This window comes from Gopherus flavomarginatus, chromosome 2 (assembly GCF_025201925.1).
Source record: "Gopherus flavomarginatus isolate rGopFla2 chromosome 2, rGopFla2.mat.asm, whole genome shotgun sequence".
NCBI lineage: Eukaryota > Metazoa > Chordata > Testudines > Testudinidae > Gopherus > Gopherus flavomarginatus.
In genome coordinates this window covers 257525085-257544099 of record NC_066618.1, presented here as the reverse complement: position 1 = coordinate 257544099, position 19015 = coordinate 257525085, and the positions used below count along the sequence as shown (strand labels likewise).

Here is a 19015-nt window from a genome sequence, read left to right as displayed (position 1 = left end):
CATAAACTTGCACAAATTTAACCAAAGTCATTTTAAGCCAATTGAGTTGAAGTGGTACAACTGTGTGTTTGGACATTCCTATCCAGAACTGTCCATTGTAGAGTTTCTAATCTATCAAGCTAAAATGATGTAAGGCAGGTTTAAATGGATTTAAGTGTATCCACACATAGCGTTTGCATCACTGTAACTGATTTAAATTAAATCAATTCAACTTCAATTCAAGCCCTAAATTATGCTAGCTGGTAAAGCCCCCTAAAGTCCTTTACACTGGGCAGGTATCACTGGAGTGCAACATGCTCTGGTCATACTCCTCCCATCCCTGATACATCCCTTGCACTAAGGGGTCTAGGAGGTGGTAGCACAGAGATGACTGCTGACCCTGATTCCCTTGCCTAGGCTATTGGGGCAACTTTCTGGCCTCTTTATTCCTCCAAAGTCATGCAAAGGACCTGGAACAGGGACCAGAACCTAATCCAATATTTTAATAGATCAGGGTAATTTTAATCTAAACTTCAGGATGACTCCTAATGATTCTCTGAAGTGTAACACCATAAACCATTACTAGTTGAGCCTCTTGAAGTTATTTTCTTCCTACATTTCCTTCCAGATGTCAGACTGGATTTTTTTTTCTGCTGAGAGCACTATTTTTAAAACCAAAGAATTGAATGATATTAAGATAGTAGGTGTTGTACTGTACAGCGTGTTATATAATGGGGTATTTATAACAGATCTTATGCAGTCAGTTTATAATCAGAAGTAATAGTACCATTTTGCCATTCAATCTGCTTAGGGATGCTGCAATAAATTCAGAGTAGCCGGTGTATGGTGGGAAAGTTTTGTGCATTTTTACTTATGTAGTTTTCATAACTCTTTTATCTATTCCTCTGAAGAGAAGCAGTAATAATATTAGAATAGGATTGCATGATAATGAACCCAGATTTGCCCATCTATGCAGATCTCCAGTCACCTCCAAGATGCCACCTTAAGTCCAGGAACTCTTTCTGGTCAGCAGCTGTCATCAAAAGACAAGTGGTGGATTCTGTGGGAAAACAGAGGGGTCAAGAATCAGGACCTGATTATGGATCCTACAGTCTAACCAGCTGACTTTCCCACATCATGTAAGATAAGAATCACAGCAAATTGCATGAGAATCTCACATAGGCATTGCAGTTACCTACTCACAATGGCAAATGAAGGACAGCCTGATATGTGACTGTGGAGAAGACATCCAAACCATGGAACATCTAGTGATCTGCTGCCCTCTAAGATCCTTCTCCAGAGATCAGAGGGGTAGCCATGTTAGTCTGGATCTGTAAAAGCAGCAAAGAATCCTGTGGCACCTTACAGACTAACAGACATTTTGGAGCATGAGCTTTCGTGGATGAATATTCACTCATGAAAGCTCATGCTCCAAAACGTCTGTTAGTCTGTAAGGTGCCACAGGATTCACCCACGAAAGCTCATGCTCCAAAACGTCTGTTAGTCTACAAGGTGCCACAGGATTCTTTGCTGCTTTTCCAGAGAGACAGCCTTGATTCATTCTATGTCACCAGAAGCCATAGAGGAGATAACAAACGTGGACATTGACTTTTAATGTTTCTTTTTCAAGTTTCCATACAAAAGAAGGAGGAAAAAACTCTAATATTATGAGCCTTGCCAACCCCAAACATTCAAATATCATGAGTAAGGCTCAAAAAGCCATGGGATTTTACAAAAATAATTAATTTTGAGTTATTTTTATTTGCTTTCCAGTATTTGAGCCTTTAGGTGCACACCAGTCAGATTTTCAAGCTTCTCTTTGCCACTAGGGCTAGAAACTTATACTTTTTTTTTTAAAGTTGATATTCTCATGTAATCACATGATTCCCAGAGAGCCAGGGCTTTAAGAAAAACACCAAATATCATGAGACTTGTGATGAAATTTTGAGAGTTGACAACACTGGCAAACAGTACATCATGGGCCAATGTAGTGCAGCACAACTGGGTATAAACAACACTAAAACAAACTAATACAAAACACACACAGTAATGTGTTTAAAGAGCATTACAGCTGTGATACAAATGGGCAGAATCCAAGGAATTCCAAGTTAAAGTAGATGCTCCCTCCTTAACTAACGCCACTGTGAAGAAGTAAAACCAACAGTGAATGAAAGTTTGAGTCTAATCTGAACTACAGTTGAGGGCACAGGGGATAAACGAGGACCTTCCAGACCCCTGACTTCCCACATCGGACCTAGTGGACTTCTGTTGCATATTGGGAGCACAAGCAACAGCTGGAAGGAGTCTTCACAGCCTCCTGACTTTCACATGCAGCCTGGTATGAGACATGGACTCTAGGTATTTTTTAATCTATTCCTTTATTGTCACTGGTTGTTGGTCCTGCTATATCCTGCTCTTCTCTTAACATGGCAACCTTTCAGTTTCTCCACCTCACACCCTCCATCTATACATGTTTCTCTTTCTTTCTCTCTCACATCCTCTTGCTCCTTTTTACCTCCCTCTCCCTCTGTTTTCCTCTCTTTGCTCACTCCCCTTTGTTAGTCCCACAATCTCTTACTCTCCCTCATTTCCACCCCAGGGAGCCTCCTAACCTCTTAAACCCAGTTCAAAAGAAATAGTGAAATTAATTAAAGTCAGGACTAACAAATATATAAAAATGGATGTGTGTATGTTTATGTATACACATACACACACACACACGATTGCCATTAGCATGAACACTTTGCTTGGGTACCATATCCAAGCAATTCCTCCTGCCCTTCATTTCCTTCTGTGTGTTTTTAGATTATATTTGGGGCAGGGACTATATCTTCTTATATGTTCATACAATGTTTAACACATTTTGAACACTACTGCAATATAAACACTAAATAATAAGTATACACAAAGCATATATAACCAGGGATCTAGAAGCATTTGCTATTGTGCCACTAAAGGGATTTATAATAATCTTCCACTTTCATCCAAGGATCTTAAATCACTTTACAACTATGGGCAAGTATTATTATCCTCAATTTAGAGATGAGGAAACTGAGTCACAGAGAGGCAAAGTGACTTACCTAAAGTCACACAGTGTGTCAGTAGCAGAATGGGGAAGAGAACCAATATCTCCAGACTTGTAGTCCTTCATTCTAACGACTCAACCTTACTCGTCTACAGTTGTCTTTAAAACACTTTTCAGCAGTGATAGTAAATGTGAACCTACACAGGATTTCAGAGCAGATTGGAACCCAAAATGTAAACGTTGGACCCAGTTCTGTGAATTCATGGAATCTCAATGGAGTCAGTGGATTACACGGGTGTAAATGAGAACAGAATTGAGAGTATAGCTATTTATGCTAATATTTCTAGTTATTTTGAAAATTATGCTCTGTGCCAGCAAATCTCAAAAGGCTGTACAATTCTGGAAGGAATCAGACACTCCCCATGTGGTTTTATGCAGGAAGGGAAGCATTGCAGCCACTGTAGCCTAGAAATTGGGTTGAAAATCTCACAAAAAATGTTTCTTTCAGTGATTTTCAATATTTCCTCAATTGGGCCAATTCATTAATTAATATTTCCAGAATAACCTATGCCAGGAAGTGCTAGAGCACAGACAGCTGTAAGATTTAGGTGCTGTTAGACTTGAGTGATAGCCAAAGGTTTGTGCCTCTTCTTACTTTAGTTGAGCCAGTTCACCCATCCCTAGTAAATATGTGAGAATGTAGTTTGTGTACACAGGGCCAGCTTTAGGCTGATTCAGTCAATTCCCGGGAATCGGGCCCCGCGCCTAAGAGGGCCCTGCGCCTTAGGCACCTTTTTAATTTTTTTTACTTACCCCAGCTGAGGTCTGCTCTGGGGTCTTCCATGGCCTTGCTCCCCTGACCAAAGCGCCGGTGGGAGCGCGGCAGCCCCACAGCCCTGCTTTCCCAGCTGGAGCTCCGGCCGGAGTGTGGCAAGCTGCCCCGTGGCCCCAGCTGGAGCTCCGACCGGAGCGCGGCAAGCCCTACCCTGCAGCCTCGCTCTCCTGGCTGGAGCTCTGGGCCCTTTAAATAGCCCCCAGAGCTCTGGGATAGTGGGGGGCTCTGGGGGCTATTTAAAGGGCCAGGGCTCCAGCTGCCTCTGCCACCCCGACCTTTAAATAGCTGCTGGAGCTCCGCCGCCCCCATGCATTCCCCAGGGCTCCCGCGGCTATTTAAAAGGTCCAGGGCGGGGTAGAAGCAGAGGATCCCAAGCCCTTTAAATAGCCCCTAGAGCCTCGGGATAACGGGAGGCTTGGGGGCTATTTAAAGGGCCGGGGCTCCAGCTGCCTCTGTTGCACCCCCTGCCCTGCCCGCACCAGCCCCGCCCCTGCTGCCTGCAGCCAGCTCTGCACCCCATGCCTACAGCCAGCCCCTGCCAAACCCCCTGCCCTGTCTCCAGCCAACCCCTGCCACACACTCCTGTGGCCCTGCCCAAAGCCAGCCAGCCCCCCACACACCCTGCCCTCACCAGCCCTGCACACCCTGCCCACATCCAGCCCCGCACCCCCTGCCCTGTCTCCAGCCAACCCCTCCTGCACCCCCTGCCTGAAGCCAGCCAGTCCCGCACTCCTCTGTCTCCAGCCCTCTCAACCCCTGCTGCACCCCCCTGCGGCACTGCTTGAAGCCAGCCCACCCCACAGCCCCCTGTCTCCAGCCAGCCCCGCACCCCTTGCCCTGCCTGCAGCCAGACCCTACCTCCAGTCAGCACCTGCCCTGCCTCCAGCCAGCCCCATGTCCACTGCTGCCCTGCAGTTCCCAGGGCAGTAACCCTGCACACCTGATTCAATGATGGGGGCAGGGAGCAGCTGGGAGCCACACATGTGCACAGACTCAGGGAGTGGCAGGGACCTACACATGTGAAACGACGGTCATTAATAACCAATCAACAGCATATATGATGCAATGTACATAATATATAATTGTATTATTTATTTAGTTATGGAAAGTAAATAATACATGGAAGAAATGAAAGGCTTTTTTTTTACACTTTTTTTTTTTTTTTTAGTCATCCCTGCCAGGGCCCAGCCAAAAATGTTTGAATTGGGCCCCGCATTTCCTAAAGCCGTCCCTGTGTGTATAGCAAGTATGATGCACTTGCACAGAAGTACCATGTAATTATATAACTTCATTGACTCATACGATACCGGTTAGGACATCTAGTCCATTCCCCTAGCCAATGTAATAATTCTAAACACTTAAAGTCTATAGCACTTTACAAACATTAATTAATTAATCTTCACAACATCCCTGGGAAATAAGTAAATATTATTATGCACGTTACAGATGGAAACACACATATGACCCAATACTGGTTCCACTGAAGTCAGTGTCAAAACTCCCCTTGACATAAATATGACCACCATTTAGCCTATATTGAGAATGGCTGAGATCCTGAAAGGTATGTAGATGCCTAACTCCCATTAAAAGTGCTGAGAGCCCTCAGTCTCCACTGACTAAAGTAGGAATCATCGTTTCGCAAGACTTACCCCATACAGTTCGAGGCCAACATTTTTGAATGCATTTGATATTTGGCACCTAGATCCCAATTTAGGGACATAAGTAAATGAGAAAGCAGCAAAGAATCCTGTGGCACCTTATAGACTAACAGACGTTTTGGAGCATGAGCTTTCATGGGTGAATACCCACTTCGTCAGATGCAATGAAAGCTCATGCTCCAAAACGTCTGTTAGTCTATAAGGTGCCACAGGATTCTTTGCTGCTTTTACAGATCCAGACTAACACGGCTACCCCTCTGATACTTGACACCAAGTAAATGAGAGTTTCTGGCGCCTGAATATGGCTCCAAATGCCTAAAAGGCAGGCTATGTTAATTCACAGACATTATTTGTGTCCTGGTTTACACTAGAAAGGGTATCAGCAACAGGTTTGGCATTGAGTCAGATGTACATGGTTTAAATGCAAGTGGAAACTGGAACAAGCCATGTCCAGCCCCTTCCTCTTGGACTACATTCTCAAGTGAACTGTGTGCAGCTGAAGCAGCACTGAGCCTTGTGCTGACATCCGTTGTCAGCAACAGAAGATTTTTCTGCAGTAGATCAGCTGATGAGTACAGTGCTTTTGTGTCATAGTGTGGCATCTGCAGTCTCAGCAGAAACAGGGATACTGTGGTAGAACAGACAGCTCAGATTAACAGAAAGATTAATAACTTGGGTTCAAAAACAAACAAACACTGGTAAACCATCCAGGCCATGGAGACGCTCTCTGAGCTGCTGCACAGATGTTCTCTCAGTCCCAACTCCAGCTGCCTTCAGAAAGGGGCTCTGAACAGCTGCCTCAAAAGTGGGACAAAAGGCATTAAAGATACGGAGTCAAATCTGGAGTCCACAGAAATCAATGGAAAAACTCCCATTGATTTCAATCAGACCAAGATTTGCAGCCTGATCCAGGGCCCACTGAAATCAATGGAAAGCACTTCATTAACCACAATGGGCTTTGGATAAGGCCTTTGATCCACAAGGACACAGATTCATGTCAGTGGATGTTCCCATTGTTAATGGATCTGATCCATATTTACAACGTAAAAACCACAGAGAACATGTCAGCAAAATCGTGACTCTACTAATTATCCTCTTTCAATTTAATTAAAATGGTATTTTGTTTAATTGCAGACTCCTGTCCAGTGTGCTTTGTGATTTTTTTTCTCTATTTAAATAAAAACCATCACTGAGTTAAGCAAACATTTTACATGCAAAATTCCCAGCTTCATTAGTCTTATATTGTTCAAAAATAGCCAAGCTACTCTTTTACCATTTTTTCCCTGAAATGTCAAATTTCAACCAGAGAAAATATTTACAGCTGTGTTATATAAACTAATGACAAACAGAGATTAAAGTGAAAGTGCTGGCAAAACTTTATCTGTAGCAGCACTGAAACTAGGGACACTGCAATAAATAGGCTCCGTGTTATTGGTTTACTGTTTAATGACCTTCTGTTAGAAACGTTTCAAAAGTGGTAAGTGATTTTGGGACCATTTATGTGCTTCGAGTTGAGTACCAAAAACTGAGACTTTCAGTGGGCACTTTTGAAAAGGTAATCTTGGAGAATTTCAGTGAAGAGTAAGTTCTCTGGGGGCAGAAACTATCTAGATTTCTGTAACAGTGCAGCACAAAGCTCACGGTAGATAAGACCTGGATCTCTAATGTAAACAACAAGCAGATTTTTTAAAATTCCAAACCTTTGGGCACACACATGTTTTTTTCCACTTTGTAGGTCACCACTAAAAGAAAAAGACATATTATTGTAATATAAGAAGCTGACTGCAATGTTGTGATGAGATATAATAAGAAAAATGTTTCCTTTTTAACGCCTATCACCGTAACATAACAACAAGAGATGTACTGTAATTTAGCTATCTCTGCCTTACTATTTGCTGAAAGCCCTTGGTGGACAGTAACTTTATATGCTGCTTGTTGATGTGTGCATTAAAACGATCTCTAAAGGAAGGTTGTAAAAAATACATCCAGATTCTACACTATTCAAGAGAGCAGCACAATACCCCACACTGGGTTTAGACTACATAGTAGTAATAATACCTATGCCTAGTCTTAGTGTTTCCACCACTGCTACTATCAGTGGAGCTGTATTATTGCTAGATTTCATTGCACTGCAACTCCCAAAAATTACTATGTGGCCCTATGAGGGGGGACCGAAGTCTGAGCCCCCCCCAATCCTTGCTGCCCCAGGGTGGGAGGGCCAAAGCCCAATTCCCTCCACCTTGGGTGAGGGGCCAAAGCCAAAGCCCAGGGATTTCAGCACCAGGCTGGGGCCTGCTACCTGAGCCCCATCATCAAGGGCTGAAGCCCTCGGGCTCCAGCTTTGGCCCCAGGTCCCAGCAAGTCTAAGCCAGCCCTTACGGCCCCGTTAAAACGGGGTTGAGACTCACTTTGGGGTCCCGACCCACAGTTTGAGAACTGCTGTGCTAGACCAATGGCAGGAAAAGTGTAAGTGTAGATAAGGCCTTACTGGCATGGTGGACTATAAACATGGTTAAGATTGTGGCCTAAGTAATTACCAACCAATGTTCTATTAATTATTTACTACCCTTCCATGTATAGCAATAATTTCAGAAATGTAATAAACATAAATTGCTGCACTGTGTGGTGGAGTATTATATATATCATTTGAATTGTTGGCTTGTAGTTTCATTTGCTAATTAAGGATTATTGATAATTCTGTTTATTGTTTTCACTATGATTTCTCACTAACATTCAAAAGTATGTACACAACTACTTCAGTCATGTCTGAGACTAGTGGTTTTCATTTACTAACATTTATATTAGCACCTTTCATCCAAAAATCTCCAAACACTTAACAACCGCTATGTGCTGATTACAGTGTATATAGCCAGGGTAGAATGTGGCAGCCTTTAATAAGCTCTCGTCAAAAACACACAAAAGAAAGTGAATATAGCATAGAAAGTTGGAACATCAAGGGAATGTTGGGCCTGACTATACCCCCACCCCCATCTCCCCCCAGAAAGCCAGAAAATTAGTGGAAGTTAGGCACCTGGCACTTTTGAAAATCCCACTAGATGCCTATCTGCATTCTTAGGTGCCTGTATATCCTTAAAAATCTGTTCCTCTTTGCTTTCTCTCATTGTTGCCTTCTATTTTATTTAGAATAGATTTAATGATGTTATCTTTCACCATCATGGGTTTGGCTCTGGTTGCTACAGTTTAAAGTTCAATAGAGTGAAAAATCACCTCTGCTGCTTGTGTCAGATTTAGGGCTTGTCTACATCAGAAAGTTGCAGCGCTGGTGAGGGAGTTACAGCGCTGCAACTTTGAAGGTGTACACATCTGCAGGGCACCACCAGCGCTGCAACTCCCTGTTTGCAGCGCTGGCCGTACTCCCGTTTTGTCTCGGGTGTAGAGGATCCAGCGCTGGTGATCCAGCGCTGGTAATCCAATGTAGACACTTACCAGCGCTTTTCTTGACCTCCGTGGAAGGAGGAAGCCTCTGGTAATCAAGCTGGTCTCCTTTCCCGGTTTGCTCTCTCGTTCCCGGAGCCCAGAGCAAGCAGGTCTCCTTCCCTGCGGTTTGCTGGGTGGCTCCGGGAACGAGAGAGCAAACCGCGGCGAAGCGGGTCTCCTTTCCCGGTTTGCTCTCTCGTTCCCGGAGCCCAGAGCAAGCAGGTCTCCTTCCCTGCGGTTTGCTGGGTGGCTCCGGGAACGAGAGAGCAAACCGCGGCGAAGCGGGTCTCCTTTCCCGGTTTGCTCTCTCGTTCCCAGAGCCCAGAGCAAGCAGGTCTCCTTCCCTGCGGTTTGCTGGGTGGCTCCGGGAACGAGAGAGCAAACCGCGGCGAAGCGGGTCTCCTTTCCCGGTTTGCTCTCTCGTTCCCAGAGCCCAGAGCAAGCAGGTCTCCTTCCCTGCGGTTTGCTGGGTGGCTCCGGGAACGAGAGAGCAAACCGCGGCGAAGCGGGTCTCCTTTCCCGGTTTGCTCTCTCGTTCCCAGAGCCCAGAGCAAGCAGGTCTCCTTCCCTGCGGTTTGCTGGGTGGCTCCGGGAACGAGAGAGCAAACCGCGGCGAAGCGGGTCTCCTTTCCCGGTTTGCTCTCTCGTTCCCAGAGCCCAGAGCAAGCAGGTCTCCTTCCCTGCGGTTTGCTGGGTGGCTCCGGGAACGAGAGAGCAAACCGCGGCGAAGCGGGTCTCCTTTCCCGGTTTGCTCTCTCGTTCCCAGAGCCCAGAGCAAGCAGGTCTCCTTCCCTGCGGTTTGCTGGGTGGCTCCGGGAACGAGAGAGCAAACCGCGGCGAAGCGGGTCTCCTTTCCCGGTTTGCTCTCTCGTTCCCAGAGCCCAGAGCAAGCAGGTCTCCTTCCCTGCGGTTTGCTGGGTGGCTCCGGGAACGAGAGAGCAAACCGCGGCGAAGCGGGTCTCCTTTCCCGGTTTGCTCTCGCGTTCCCGGAACCCCCCTTGAAGCCGCCCAACAGCGCTGCAGTGTGGCCACATCTAACACCACTTGCAGCGCTGGTTGCTATAAGTGTGGCCACTCTGCAGCGCTGGCCCTATACAGCTGTACTAATACAGCTGTAACAACCAGCGCTGCAAAACTTTAGATGTAGACATGGCCTTAAGACTCTAGGAACACATGAAGACCAAAGATAGTGGTCATACATACATTCACAAGTACAAAGCCTAATCTATTTTACAAATTTTATTAGCGTAACAAGCAAGGTTATGATTACCCAAACATATATAAATCTTATGAATAACCATGCACATATAATATAAATATAGTCACACTCATATCCTTAAAGATATTCTTAGGATCTGTTGGAGTCCTCACCAATTGATCATCAGCAGAGGGATAGTTCCTGCTGGGAGTTTTCCCATAGGCATTCCCACTTTTACCCAACCAGGGAATCCTCTTTTATATTGTAATTCTGACTACACCTAATACCCCATGTATGTGCATGGCGTATTAGGTGAAGGTATCAATCCTCTTTTCCTTATCTGTACTTCCACACGCGGAACACCATAATTAAACTGACTAACCCCTTGTGTAGATGCATCTAAGCCCTGGGCTACACTACGAGTTTAGGTTGAATTTAGCAGTGTTAGATCGATTTAACCCTGCACCCGTCCACACGACGAAGCCATTATTTTTTACTTAAAGGGCTGTTAAAATCGATTTCTGTACTCCTTCCCTGACGAGGGGATTAGTGCTGAAATCGATCTTGCCGGGTCGAATTTGGGGTAGTGTCGCAATTCAACGGTATTGGCTTGCGGGAGCTATCCCAGAGTGCTCCGTTGTGACTACTGTGGACAGCGCTCTCAACTCAGATGCACTGGCCAGGTAGATAGGAAAGGCCCGTGAACTTTTGAATCTCATTTCCTGTTTGGCCAGCGTGGCAATCTGCAGGTGAGTGCAGATCTCATTAGCAGAGGTGACCATGATGGAGTCTCAGAATCACAAAAGAGCCCCAGCATGGACCAAACGAGAGGCATGGGATCTGATCGCTGTATGGGGAGATGAATCTGTGCTATCAGAACTCCGTTCAAAAAGACGAAATGCTCAAATATTTGAAAAAATCTCAAAGGGCATGAAGGACAGAGGCTATAACAGGGACTCGCAGCAGTGCCGCATGAAACTTAAGGAGCTGAGGCAAGCCTACCAAAAAAACAGAGAGGCAAATGGCTGCTCCGGGTCAGAGCCTCCCCGTTCTATGATGAGCTGTACGCCATTCTAGGTGGTGCAGCCATGACTACCCCACCCCCGTGCTTTGACTCCATCAATGGAGTAGCACACAACAGAGATGCGGGTTTTGGGAATGAGAAAGATGCTGAGGAGGAGGTTGAAGATAGCTCACAGCAAGGAAGCAGAGAAACCATTTTCCCCGACAGCCAGGAACTGTTTCTCACCCTGGACCTAGAGTCAATACCCCCCGAACCCAACCAAACTGCCTCCCGGACCCGCCAGGCGGAGAAGGGACCTCTGGTGAGTGTACCTTTGTAAATATTATACATGGTTTAAAAGCAAGCGTGTTTAATGATTAATTTGCCCTGGCATTCGTGGCCAGTACAGCCACTGGAAAAGTCTGCTAATGTGTCTGGGGATGGAGCAGAAATCCTCCAGGGACATTTCCATAAAGCTCTCCTGGATGTACTCCCAAAGCCTTTGCAAAAGGTTTCTGGGGAAGGCAGCCTTATTCTGTCCTCCATGGTAGGACACTTTACCACATCAGGCCAGTAGCACATAGTCGGGAATCATTGCATAGCAAAGCATGGCAGTGTATGGTCCCGACGTTTGCTAGCATTCAAACAACATCCGTTCTTTATCTCTCTGTGTTATCCTCAAGAGAGTGATATCATTCCTGGTCACCTTGTTGAAATAGGGTGATTTTATTAAGGGAACATTCAGAGGTGTCCGTTCCCGCTGAGCTGTTTGCCTGTGGCTGAACAAAAATGTTCCCCGCTGTTAGCTACATGGAGGGGGAAGGGGTGAAGCAGTCATCCCAGATAATTGTGTGTTGGAGGGGTTAGTTGGGTTTGTGCTGCACGTTAAACTGAAAACCGCAGCCTCTCCTCCTTTTAAATGGTCAACCCATTTTAAATGGCCAACCCAATGGCTGCTTGGTATGGGAAATGAGGGCGCTGCTGCTGGTTTAAACCATTCCCACATGTTATGAAGGTTAAGGAAGCCAAAAGACTGTGTCTTACCATTGCTGTCTGCAAGCCAAATTCTGTTGCCCAGCCCTGCATGAAAGATCTCTCACACCAAACCGGCATACCTTCAATAAGAGGCAAAATGAGACCTTGTACTGAAAGCACAAGTGCTATGTAATGTTAACAGCAAGGTTTACCATGAAAGAGTCTACCTATTGTTCTCTAAAATGTGTCTTTTTAACTACCACTCTCCCTTTTTTAACTCCACCAGCTGCAAATGTTTCAACGCTCACACTATCTTCTTTCCCAGAGGCTAGCGAAGATTAGCAGGCAAAAAAATTGCACTTGCAATGAAATGTTCTCTGAGCTCATGCAGTCCTCCCACACTGAAAGAGCCCAGCAGAATTCATGGAGGCAGATAATGTCAGAGTCCAGGAAAGCACAATATGAACGTGAGGACAGGTGGCAGGCTGACGATAATACATGGTGGGCTGAAGATGATAGGTGGAGTCAGCTTGGTGACAGAAGGCAAGGGGCAATGCTGAGGCTACTGGAGGAACAAACTGATATGCTCCGGCGTATGGCTGAGGTTCAGGAAAGGCAGCTTGAGCACAGACCACCGCTACAGCCCCTGTGTAACCAATTGCCCTCCTCTCCAAGTTCCATAGCCTCCTCACCTACACGCCCAAGAACGTGGTAGGAGGGCCTCTGGGCACCCAACCACTCTACCCTAGAGGACTGCCCAAGCAGTAGAAAGCCGGCATTCAATAAGTTTTAAATTGCAGTGTGGCTTTGTCTTTCCCTTGTGATTCGCCAGTGCTTGCAGCACCATTGAAAAGTACCCCTTTTGGTTTATGTACTCGCTGGCTTGGTGCTCTGGTCCCAAGATAGGGATATGGGTTCCGTCTATCGCCCCACCACAGTTAGGGAATCCCATTGCAGCAAAGCCATCCAATATGACCTGCACATTTCCCAGAGTCACTACCCTTGATATCAGCAGCTCTTTGATTGCATTGGCTACTTGGATCACAGCAGCCTCCACAGTAGATTTGCCCACTCCAAATTGATGCCCAACTGACCAGTAGCTGTCTGGTGTTGCAAGCTTCCACAGGGCTATCGCCACTCGCTTGTGAATTGTGAGGGCTGCGCTCATCTTGGTATTCTTGCGCTTCAGGGCAGAGGAAAGCAAGTCACAAAGTTCCATGAAAGTGCCCTTACACATGCAAAAGTTTTGCAGCCATTGGGAATAGTCCGAGACATGCAACACTATGCGGTCTCACCAGTCTGTGCTTGTTTCCTGGGCCTAGAATCAGTGTTCCATGGCATGAACCTGCCCATTACCACCATGATGTCCAAATCGCCAGGGCCCGTGCTTTGAGATAAGTCTGTGTCCATGTCCTCATCACTCTCGTCACCACGCTGCCGTCGCCTCCTCGCCTAGTTTTGCTTTTGCAGGTTCTGGTTCTGCATATACTGCAGGATAATGTGCGTGGTGTTTACAGTGTTCATAATTGCGGCGGTGATTTGAACGGGCTCCATGCTTGCCGTGCTATGGCTTCTGCGCTGAAAAAAGGCGCAAAACGATTGTCTGATGTTGCTCTGATGGAAGGAGGGGTGACTGACGACATAGGTTACAGGGTTGTCACACAGAATGGCCCCCTCAAGGACTGAACTCAAAACCCTGGGTTTAGCAGGCCAGTGGTCAAACCACTGAACTAGCCCTCTCTCTACTATTCACGGAGGGACGGAGAGAGGGAGGAGCGGGAGCAAATGAATACAAATGAATACAAAACAAATCTGGTCTCTTTAGTGTTTTGATCTACCCCATCTCTCTTATACATCTTAGGCTGGCAGCAGACGGTACAGTATGACTGCTGGCTGCCATTGTCATCTCTGGGCTGCTCACCAAAAGACAATGCACTACAACTGCTGGCCATCGTCGTCTCCCATTTATGTCCAGGCACCCCTGACCGACCTCACCGAGGTCAGCTAAAAGAGAATCCAGGAGATGACATCGATGGCTACCAGTCATAATGCACCATCTGATGCCAAAAGGCAAGGAGCTGCTGCTGTGTAGTAATGCAGTACCACGTCTGCCAGCACCCAGGAGACATATAGTGACGGTGAGCTGAGCAGGCTCCCTGCTTGCCGTGGTATGGCATCTGCATGGGTAACCTAGGGAAAAAGGCAAGAAACGATTTATTGCTATTGCTTTCATGGGGCGGGGGCTGACAATATTTATCCAGAACCACCCACGACAATGTTTTTACCCCGTCAGGAATTGGGAGCTCAACCCAACATTCCAATGGGTGGCGGAGACTGCAGGAACTGTGGGATAGCTACCCACAGTGCAATACTCCAAAAGTCAACGCTAGCCTCAGTACTGTGGACGCACTCCGCCGACTTAATGGTCTTAAGTTGGGGACACACACAATCGACGGTATAAAATCAATTTCTAAAAAAATCAACTTCTATAAATTCGACCTAATTTCGTAGTGTAGACATCCCCTAAGTTAATGGAAGAATTCTTCTGTTAACCTAGGTACCACTGCTCAGAGAGGTGGATTGTCTACAGTGACAGGAAAATCACTTCTGTTGCTGTAGAAAGCATCTCCATCATGGAGTTACAGCAGCATAATTGCAGTGCTGTCGCTTTCCCGCTGTAGCACCATAGTGTAGATGTGGCCTTAGGGCTTGAAATGCTACACTGACAGATGCAGCGCTACAGCAACATAGCTGCAGCGCATCAGTGTAGACACTCACTACACTTAATCCACTTCCACAAGAGGTAGTAGCTAGGTGAATGGAAGAATTCTTCCATCGACCTACTGCTTTCTACACTAGGGGCTGGGTTGGCTTAACTACATTGCCCAGGAGTGTAAACATAGCTTGGTTAATGTAGCTGGATTGACTTAACTTTTGAGTGTAGATCTGGCCTTAGTCTCTAGTGACAAAGGGTTTGTTTCTCCACTATCTCGTCCATTGCATACTCATTTACTAGGGTTGTGACTTTTCTAATTGCTAGTAACCGGACCCCTGAGGCCCTGTCCCTTACCCTGTCTCTCCTCCCAAGGCCCCGCCCCTGCTCCACCTCTTCATTCAAGGCCCTGACCCTTATCTGCCTCTTCTCCAGGCCCCATTCTCTTCTCCACCTTGTACCCCAAGGCCCGCCCCTGTTGCTCACTCATCGGCCTCCCTCCCCTCATCGCTCACTGGATCATTTCTACTTTCCTTCCCCATGCCCCCCCTCCTCCCCCCAAAAAAACTGAGCTCCCTCTTCTCCATGGCTGGGATGGGAGCTGTTGCAGCCTGATAAGGAGCCTGCCTGCAGGTAGAAGGAGATCCTAGCTGAGCAGGGGCTGGCATGGGTTAATGACCCAGCATCTCCCTCTACCCAAGGTTAACCAGGCTTTTTGTGCCTGCTCAGTACATCTGACAGGACCCTGCCAGGTCCACTTTTTGACTGGACTTTCTGGTTGAAAACCATGCAGTTGGCAACCCTAAATGGCACTTGGACACAGATGCCAAAACTGGACTGACTGGGTATGGGTGGCAATCCTATCATTTACTCTTGGACAAAGTGAATATAATATAATACGCTACCAAATGAGAAGTCTCTACTCACTGATACTGGTAGTAACATTTTGCACCTACTTTGCACCCATGTAAATAGCTACACCACAGTCAAGGAAGTGAAAAATTGGTCTAAGATATAGGCCTTGATAACGCTACATAATCCTCTGGTAGGTAATTTGTGCAGCACTTAAATAAAGGGGACACAATCAGAGCCTAACAAATAATACAGAATAATAAGAGAGAGAGCTATTCATCATCCCAATGGGAAATGAATTTTCCCATTGCTATCGCTACAGAGCAGGGAGATTGAAATAAATAAAGCGTTTTAATTAAAATAAAATGTAAATAACAAAGGACAAGGGAAATGCTAATCTTCTCCCAGTCTCCTCCAGAATGACAAGAAAGTGCTGCTTTGGGAAAGAGGGGCAGAGCCCATCCTCGGAAAGTGAGAAAAGAAGGAGAAGGTTACAAAAGGCAATGGGTAAAATCCTGGTCCCACTGATGTCATTTGGCCTTTTGCCATTGATTTCAGTGGGGCCAGGATTTCACCCAATGTTTTTAAAGAAAAAAAGAAAATAAATGCTCCAATTCCAGTTTTGATTGTCAGTTTTGTTAATACATTGCTGTGCTTACTAATATTAACATTTACATGGATTGGCCTAAGTGTGGAGAGAGAGTTCACAACTTTGCTGCTACAATGGTTACTCCTGAAGGCATGCTGCACCAAAAAATTAAAAATTCTGTGCACAATACTTTAAAATTCTGCAATTTTTATTTGTCAATCAATAAATGCAGAGGTTCCAGCATGGCAATGGGGAGCACAGACCACTGGCTGCACAAAGGTGGGAGATCACCCTGCAGCCCTCCCACCCCCAGGGCACAGACTTAGTGCTGAGGCTGCACCCAACCCTGACAAAGCACAAGGTCTGGGCCTGCCCCAGAAACACCGTGAGGCCTTGCCTCTCTGTGGTGTGGGGCAAGCAGGCTCAACCAGGCAGGATCCAAGCAAGTGTGGAGGAGCTCAGTCTGGAGGGATCCAGGTGTCGGGTGAAAGGATTCTGTATGGGACAATCTGGGTGCAGGCAGCAAGTGGGAGGCCTAGGTGTGGGGGGATCTGGATGCACAGAGGCTTGTTAGGGGCAGAGTTTCAGATGCAGGGCCTCTGCAGGGGCTTCCAGGTGAAGGTGGCTGGGGCTCAGCAGAGGGGTCTGGGTGTAGGAGTCTCAGCGGGGGGGGGGGTCCGGGTGCTGGGAGAGTGGGGCTTGGTGGGGTGGTGGTCTGGGTGCAGCTAGTTGTAGGTCAGTGGCACAGGGGTCTGGATGTGGGGGCTCAAGGTGGTGCAGGGAGTGGGGGCATCAGGGTTTGAGTGCAGGCAGCTGAGTCAGGGGTGGTCTGGGTGCAGGTTGGGGATCCAGGGACAGGGGGTCTGAGTGAAGGAGGGGCTCCAGATGCATGGATTGAAGTTCAGTGGGGTGGGATTGAGGCTTAAGAGGCTTGAGGTGACTGGGTATGGGAGGTCCCCCAATGCATGGGGGTTGGATGGATGGGGGAGCAGCTACCCATATCGTGACCCCTCCCCCCACAAATGAGGAGTGATGGGTTGAGAAAACAGGGGAGGTGTGACGGGTTGGTTCACTGAAACCTCCTTGGGAACTGCCAACTAACGTGCCAAGACTACTTCTGCCTCTGCTTTCCCTGCCAGCTTGGGACTTCAGCACCCTGTCTTGTTGAGCCAGACACACCAGTCTTCTCCATCACAAACCCAGGGTCTAAACCATGTGCCCCAAAGCTGCAGACATAACTGAAAGCAACTTAAGAAGTGTTCCTGTCTTTAACACTCAGATGCCCAACTCCCAGTGGGGTCCAAACCCCAAATAAATCCGTTTTACCCTGTATAAAGCTTATACAGGGTAAACTCATAAATTGTTCGCCCTCTGTAACACTGATAGAGAGATAAGCACAACTCTTTCCTCTCCCTCCTCAGGTATTAATACATACTCTGGGTTAATTAATAAGTAAAAAGTGATTTTATTAAATACAAAGAAAGTAGGATTTAAGTCGTTTCAAGTAGTAACAGACAGAACTAAGTGAATTACCAAGTAAAATAAAATAAAACATGCAAATCTAAGCTTTATACAGTAATAAAACTGAATACAGATAAAATCTCACCCTCAGAGATGCTTCAATAAGTTTCTTTCACAGACTGGACGCCCTCCTAGTCTGGGCACAATCTTTTCCCCGGTACAGCCCTTGTTCCAGCTCAGGTGGTAGGTAGAGGATTTCTCATGATAGCTGCCGCCTTTGTTCTGTTCCACCTACTTATATATCTTTTGCATAAAGCAGGAATCTTTCGTCACTCTGCGTTCCCACCCCTCTTTCTCAATGGAAAAACACCAGGTTAAAGATGAATTCCAGCTCAGGTGACATGATCACATGCCACTGTAAGACCCCAAGCCTTCATTCCTCCCAGTCTGACTCACAGAGAGGCCAGCCTGCAGACAGAGCCACCCACAGTCAATTGTCCTGGTTGCTGAGAGCCATCAAGATTCCAAACCATCATTAATGGCCCACACTTTGCATAATTACAATAGGCCCTCAGACTTATATTTCATATTTCTAGTTTCAGATACAAGAGTGATATATTTATACAAATAGAATGACCATACTCAGTAGAATATAAGCTTTGTAATGATACCTTACAAGAGACCTTTTGCATGAAGCATATTCCAGTTACATTATATTCATCCTCATCTGCATACTTTCATAAAATCATATAGAGTGCAACATCACAGGAGGATGCTGAGCTTCCTGCGGCTGGGGAAGGTTTCTGGGGGCGGATCTGACATAGCCCCCACCACTCGTTGCCGGGGAAGAGGAAGTCCCATCCTCTCCTGCCTTCAGCCCTGCCAGGACTAACAGTGGCTCAGGACAGGAGCCACTGGCTGGGGTGTACCCAGCCCCGTGGTGATTTACCCCTCTGCCAACTGCTCTGGGTGCCGAAATGATCTGCCTGTGCTGCTAGGGAGTGCTGCGTGACTGCTCTTGCAGCTTCCATTTGCTTCCCTATCAGAAAGTCATTTTTCTGCGTGGAAGAAAAGAAATCTGCAGAAGACAGGAATTCTGCACATGTGCAGTGGTGCAGAATTCCCCCAGGAATAAATGATTTAGCTATTTCTCTCTAAGCATGGATTACTGGTAATCTGATACATTACAGAAACTACCTTCATGGCTGGAAAAAGTCAGAAATTTTGGCCAATTTTTTCAAAGGGGACCCTAATTTTGTGTACCCCAATTTTTACATGCTACATCTTGG

The 19015-nt window shown here is 46.5% G+C and overlaps 1 long non-coding RNA gene across 1 annotated transcript in view; it reads right to left on the bottom strand.

The window, feature by feature from the left end:
• Window positions 1-729: 729 nt before the first annotated feature.
• The window catches only part of LOC127045438 (uncharacterized), a 36024-nt gene continuing 17738 nt past the window's right edge, over window positions 730-19015 (bottom strand). The window contains exon 2 of the long non-coding RNA XR_007772711.1: window positions 730-1039. This is a non-coding gene — a long non-coding RNA (uncharacterized LOC127045438). The remainder of the gene's footprint in view (window positions 1040-19015) is intronic.